Here is a 6514-nt window from a genome sequence, read left to right as displayed (position 1 = left end):
GGACTTGATTAGATCAAATCCAGAACCTATTGTAGAAACATCTTTAAGAAGATCCGGTAGAGTACCGCATCAACCAGATAGATACTATGGTATTTTAGTTCGAGATGGAGATCCAGTTGAACTCGATGAGAACAATAAAGATCCGATCACCTATATGGATGTGATGCAGAGGTTTGACTCTGATAAGTGGCTGGAAGCCATGAAATCTAAAATGGAGTCTATGAAAATCAACAATGTATGGACATTGGTTGACCCATCTGAAGGAATAAAATTCATAGGGTGTAAGTGGATCTTCAAAAAGAAAAGAGACGTAGATGGAAAGGTGGAGACCTATAAAATCCATCTGGTTGCCAAGTGTTACTGTCAGCATTATGGTATTGATTATGGTGAGATATTTTCTCCTGTGGCAATGCTCAAGTCTATTCGGATTATGCTTGTGATAGCAGCACATCTAGACTATGAAATCTGATAAATGGATGTGAAAATAGCCTTCCTAAATGGAGAGCTAGAAGAAGAGGTGTATATGATACAACCTGAAGGTTTCATATCCACAGATGAGTCTAAGGTGTGCAAGCTTCAAAGGTCCATCTATGGACTTAAGTAGGTATCTCGGAGTTGGAACATGTATTTTGATAAAGTGATCAGAACGTATGGCTTCATTAAGAATGGAGAGGAACCCTGCATATACAAATGGGTTAATAACTCTATGGTAATATTTTTTGTTTTGTATGTCGATGATATTTTCTTAATCGAGAATGACATCTCTACATTACAGGGAATAAAAGTTTGGTTGTCATCACAGTTCTCCATGAAAGACTTGGGAGAAGCATCTTTCATCCTTTGGAATGAAGATCTATAGAGATAGATCTAAAAAGTTACTTAGATTATCCCAGTCAACGTACATTGATACTATGCTGAAAAGGTTCAGCATAGAGAATTTTAAGAAAGGCTATCTTTCGATAGGTCAAAGAATTTTTTTCTCAAAGAGTGATGGTCCGACAATTCCTCAAGAGAGAGAGAGTATATGAGTAGAATTCTATATACTTTAGCAGTGGGATCTATTATATATGCTATGATATGTACGCAACCGGTGTGGCATACTTATTAGGAGTAGTGAACAGATACCAGTCCGATCTAGATGAGAATCACTGGAAGGTCGTAAAGACCATCCTTAAGTATTTGAGAAATACTAAAGATTAGTGGCTTATCTATGGAGAATCCCACTTAAAACTTATGGGGTTTACGAACTCTAGTTCTCAGTTGGATCATAACGACAGCAAAAGCGTGTCGGGATATATTTATATCCTGAACGGTGGAGCAATCTACTAAAAAATTTCAAGCAGCACACTGTAGCCGACTCTACTTGTGAAGCAGAATATATCGTGGCATCTGATGCTGCGAAGGAAGCTACGTGGCTACGAAAGTTCATCAACGAGCTCGAAGTGGCATCCTTTCTTGATATCCCCATCTTGTTGTACTACGACAGTACTGGTGCCATTGCTCAAGCGAAGGAACCAAAGTTACATCAACAGACCAAGCATATTTTGCATTGCTACCACATGATCTGAGAGATTGTGGATCGAGGTGATGTCGAGCTTCAGAAGATCGACAGAAAGGAGAACATGATTGACCTATTTACTAAAGCCCTTGGCGTCAAGGAGTTTGAAGACTGAAGGAACCAGATCTAGGATTTCAGGATTAGATCTTGAAACTTTTTCAAGATCAGGTAGCAGAAGACTAAAATAAATCAAAATTTATTTTATAAAATCAGAGAATTTTTAGATCTAAGATCCTATTACATGATTATTATGTGGTATTAAATCAAAAATTAAAATATAAAGAGCAAGAACTACATGTTGATCATATCAACATGTTTCTATACTACATCTAATATATGTAAAATATAATAGATCAGATCTATTACCTTGTAAGTTAGATGTTCTAACTTTGTTGATCCGAGCTTGAGGATGATGTTGCGAGCAGCACATGTGTCCGACCTCTAGGAGTCATCCACACGAGCCCACGAATCACAATCAGAAGTCCAGGTCCAGAAAATCAGCACAGTATGCTAGTACTGCGCTGATCCTTCTTCGATGGTTGATCAGATACCTCCTTCTTCTTAATTTGGACTCTTCTAAAGATGAGAAGTAGGAGAAAAAGTTTTAGATGAGACACTCTTAGAAAACTTACAGATGGAGGAAGGAAAGAGATGAACCCAGCAACTCTAGAAGAAGACCCTCTTCTTCTTCTCTTTGCTCTAACTCAGACATCTAGTTTTGTGTCTATTAGATCTCCATGCTCCAAGATTTTTTCTCTTTGATTTTTGGATGCCCTAATGGTCTCTCAATTTTGTATAATTCATAAAAATTTTATGAAGAAATTCATTTTAAATAGAGAGATATGAAGAGTCCTTGTCTAGGTCAAATACCTAGTCAAGGATTATCTAAACAAGGCAAGACAAGGGGCGCCCAACTCTTGGGTGTCCCCTCCTTCTTTTTCTATTGTGGATCACCAGAAAAGGGTGTATATTATTTGTGATAAAATTCACAAAAATCTTAAAAAAAATTTGGATAAAATCAGTATCATAAGGAAAGAGTTTTGGTTTCCTAAAACTCTATCTCATAGAATTTGAAATCCAAACTAATTTCTATTTTGACTTGATCCACAACCACATTCCATGTAAGAGAGAAAGAGAAGAAAATTTTGGGCATGCATGAAGACCTGGGAGAGAGGGTTTTATCGCACAAAATAAGAGAGAGTGGGCGTGGGGGGCTAAGGTGGTGCAAGGTGGAATCCTAGTCTTACTAGGATTCAATCTATGATTTGTTTAAATTTGGTTTCTCAAACCAAATCAAATCAAAATCAAATCAACATAATTAAAATAGGTTTTAACTCAATTAAGAGTTTAATTTAATCAAATTAAATTATATTTAAATTTGATTTAATTTTTTAATCAAATTAAAAATTAGGTTGACCCAAGTCCTAATTGAACTAGGACTAGTTTTTTCTTGCACTTGGCTTATCCAATAAACTAATTGAACTTGATCCAATCAAGTCCAAACTAAATCTAATTAAATCATATTCAATTAGATTTAATTTCAATCCTTTGGTTTAACAAATTAAGTCAATTAGCAATCGAATTGCTAATCGATCCTCCTGTAACACTTGCACTATATTAAATGTCAATCGTATTGATCGTTTAACACTAGAATGATTCTTAATCATTGATCAACCATCTGATCGGATCATGAACTCTAATATGTGTGACCTCATAAATTTGAATCTAAGTTGGTAGCACCGAAATAAATTTTTGTACCAATCAAAATGACCATCTAGCAATGGTACCCGACGGTCGGATAGGTCGAATATGTAGAATAACATCCTTAGAACCCATGTGGATATAATTTTCATATAATTCATCTCCTTGACCAAAATATTTATAGGACACCTCAGAGTTCAACTGTCAACTCTGATCAGGTTGTCCACATTGTATTTCAAAATATCAAATCTATCTGATGGATTACCCTGACCAAGATTTTGCTAAATTGAAATATAGTGACTCATTCTTTTCCAACTCTTGGAGTGGTCAATCCCATCTCGATCACACTCTAACTTCATAAGTACTTGACTATGCCCAGAAGCCTTCCGTCACTTAATTAGAAATTTAGTTAGTCCAGTATCAAAGCACAGTGAGTTGCTTGCAAGTCATTGAGGTGATCTCAGGTCTAAGGGACACTTATGCCGATATCCCATCAGAGACATTCTCGACAGTAGAATGCTCTGGAATTGGTCACGTTCAATGATGATGTACCCTTACATCTCACCTATATGCTATACCAATATCTCCACACTCCTTGGTTAAGAGGACAACCAACTCATATGGTCTACAGTGATCTATGCTCGATAGAAGCTGTCATCCTTATTAATAGCCTATCATTTGGTCGTGAACAATTTTAAGGACTAATCGATAAATTCTCTCTTTATCAAACCTAAATAGTCCTAAGGACTTCATCACAACAACAGAGTTCATTAGAAGATGAAAACTTGTGATGAAAATGCCAAAAATATATTTTATTTATTAACAAATCAATTATAATATGAGGTTACTCAACCGTCAACAGGTTGATGATTGGCTTTTGAGATATATTTTCCAACAACTCCCACTTGTCCTAAAGCCACTGTTGGGAATAGTGTCCCAAAGTCAATCGTCAGCCTATTGACGGTTGTGCTCCTTTTGTATTAGTATATAAATTATAAATAAATAAAAATTATTTTGATATTTTTTATCATAAATTATTTTATCTTCTAATGAACTCCTGTGTTGTGGTGAAGTTCTTAAGACTATTTAGACTCGATAAAGGAGGATTTATCGTTTAGTCCTTAAACCTGTTCATGACCAAATGATACGTTGTTACCAAGGATGACAACATTTATCAAGCATAGGTCATTGTGTGCCACATGGGTTGGTTGTTTTCTTAACCAAGGAGTGTGGAGACACTAGTATGGCATACAGGTGAGATATAAGGGTACATCTACACTGAATGTGATCGATTTTGGAGCTATTTCTGCTGTCAAGATTTACTTCGATGGGATATGGGTATAACTATCCCTCCGATCTGAGACCGCCACGGTGACTTGCAAGCAACTCACTACACTTAGGCACTGGACTATCTGAATTTCTAATTCAGTGACGGAAGGATGCTGGGTGTAGTCAAGTACTTGACTTGTCGGTGCATGTGTCAAGATGGGATTGACCACTCTAGTTCAGGAGCTGTGTACAGTCATGTTTCAATTTAGCAAAACCTTGGCCAGGGTAGTCCTAGTGAGGAGTCACAGGACTGTTTGAGTTGAGCACGATTCGGATGATCTGATCAGGGTTGACAGTTTAACCCTGAGTCGTCCTAAACACAAGGGTCAAAAGGGATGAATTATATAGTAACCATATTCACGTAGGTTCTGAGTGTTGCAATTGCGACTATTCGACCTATCTGGATATTGGGTACCATTGCTAGATGGTCGCTTTGATTAGTACAGGAATTGGTTCCTGTGCTACCGACTTAGGTTCGAACCTGTGGGGTCACACACATTAGAGGTTCCTATCTAATTTGATGGCTGATGAAGAGTCCTAATGCTCGTAGACTATGAGTCCTATGTGTCTATGACTCTGTGATCAAGAATCAAGATTTTTTGATCATGAGTCCCACACATTTTGGGTACCGGGGTCAAGAGTCCCACTGGTTTGGGACTCTTCGATCAAGATTTCATATCGATGGACTTTGATACCTGATTGCCCATCAGATTTGGACTTAATATTTATGAGATATTTAATTAATGATTTGATCACTAATTAACTCAATTTGATTGAATAATTATTTTTGGATCAAGTCCAATTGAATTGGATTCAGTTGGGTTTGACCCGATTAGGTTGTGTTGACCTAATCGTCGAAGTGGTTTGGTCCCTGATTTGATCAGGGGTTGGGCTTAGTCAATTCTTGATTTGATTAGGATTTTATTGAGTCTAATTAAGTCTAATTAAGTTGGATTTAATTTAGTCTAATTGTGCTTAACCTATTTTGATTAAGTTGGCTCAATTAGGTTCAAACCACCTTGACTTTTTTCCCTGCGCCACCTCACTTCTTTAGCGCCCATTTGAATTCACGAGAAGCAACTTCTCATGAATTTTCTCTCATGTAGAAGGCATCTCACGCCCACACTTGTGCATCAAATTTTGGATAAACTTGATTTGTTAGCCATTCAAATTCAAAGGGTGTTTGAATTTAAATGGATAACTTATCCCCTGTGCCTTCTTGCCTTATCCATCTTGTGCACCACTTATCATACACGAGAAAGAGTTTCTCATGAAAACTATCTATGCACAAAGAAGCCATTCCTCCTCTCTTCTCACGTGTAGAGTGGATAGGAATGAGTTGGTTGGCATTTGAATTCAAATTCGATTTGAATTCAAATGAGCAACCACTTATCTTTATCCTCTCACGCGGTAAAAATGCTGCAAAGATACGGTCTTGCATCATTTTAAAAAGGAGATAAGAGAGGGCGTGTGCACAGAGGATCAAAAAAAAAGGGTGGCATGAGAGAGGTTTCTTGTGGGAGAAAAAAAAAGAAAAGAAGAGAAAAGGAGAGAGAAGTGGGCGCAAGCTTTTCTTGTGTACCCTAGGGTTTTGGCTTAGGGTTTGGGAAGTGAGAACATGAGCTACGAGTGTCGTGAGCCCACCAAACTTTAGGAAGAGCATCATCAACCTTTCTACCATCTTTGCTGATGATCTAAAGCATTCGAAGAGTCAGCAGACATCGATCGAAGAAGTTCGATCAATATCGGCCATTAAAAAGGTGCAGTCATGAACTAGCATTCGTGAGGAGCCGATCAGATCGAAAGCTTCGTGTGGATGATCCGTAGAGGTCAGATACACTATGTGGCTATATTATGATGATCAGACCCTCCTGACGGTGATCAGATTGCAGCGATCAACTATCCGTACAAAGGTAATGTGTTCTG

Source organism: Elaeis guineensis, chromosome 5 (genome assembly GCF_000442705.2).
Source record: "Elaeis guineensis isolate ETL-2024a chromosome 5, EG11, whole genome shotgun sequence".
In the NCBI taxonomy this organism is placed as follows: Eukaryota; Viridiplantae; Streptophyta; class Magnoliopsida; order Arecales; family Arecaceae; genus Elaeis; species Elaeis guineensis.
This window is presented reverse-complemented; position numbering follows the sequence as displayed.